The sequence below is a fragment of the Bison bison genome, unplaced genomic scaffold (genome assembly GCF_000754665.1).
Source record: "Bison bison bison isolate TAMUID 2011002044 unplaced genomic scaffold, Bison_UMD1.0 scf7180017848986, whole genome shotgun sequence".
Lineage (NCBI taxonomy): Eukaryota > Metazoa > Chordata > Mammalia > Artiodactyla > Bovidae > Bison > Bison bison.
Window position 1 is genome coordinate 6,875 of NW_011479559.1, and position 485 is coordinate 7,359.

Here is a 485-nt window from a genome sequence, read left to right on the forward strand (position 1 = left end):
ACCTGGAACATCCTTCCCTAAAGACTCAGTTCAAATGTCACCTCTTATATTGCTTCCCAAGGCACCTTAGAAGAGGCCCTGAACAAAAGTAATACATGAGGTAAACTGAATGCTTCCAAAGTCATCTTTTCATTTTTGTTTAATGATTCCAATGCTCAATCTTAAGCACATTTTCTCCTTCATATGGTTCTTTCCTGATGGATATTAGCCTTACTAATTTATTATTGGTAAAAGCAGAGACATTACTTTGCCAACAAAGGTTCATCTAGTCAAGGCTATGGTTTTTCCTGTGGTCATGTATGGATGTGAGACTTGGACTGTGAAGAAGGCTGAGTGCCAAAGAATTGATGCTTTTGAACTGTGGTGTTGGAGAAGACTCTTGAGAGTCCCTTGGACTGCAAGGAGATCCAACCAGTCCATTCTGAAGGAGATCAGCCCTGGGATTTCTTTGGAAGGAATGATGCTAAAGCTGAAACTCCAGTACT

The 485-nt window shown here is 40.6% G+C and overlaps 1 protein-coding gene across 1 annotated transcript in view; it reads right to left on the minus strand.

Moving 5' to 3' along the window:
- COL4A5 (collagen, type IV, alpha 5) overlaps positions 1-485 on the minus strand; it is a gene marked incomplete at both ends in the record, with an annotated part of 87,800 nt that overhangs the window by 5,505 nt on the left and 81,810 nt on the right. The gene's annotated exons all lie outside the window — the stretch shown is intronic.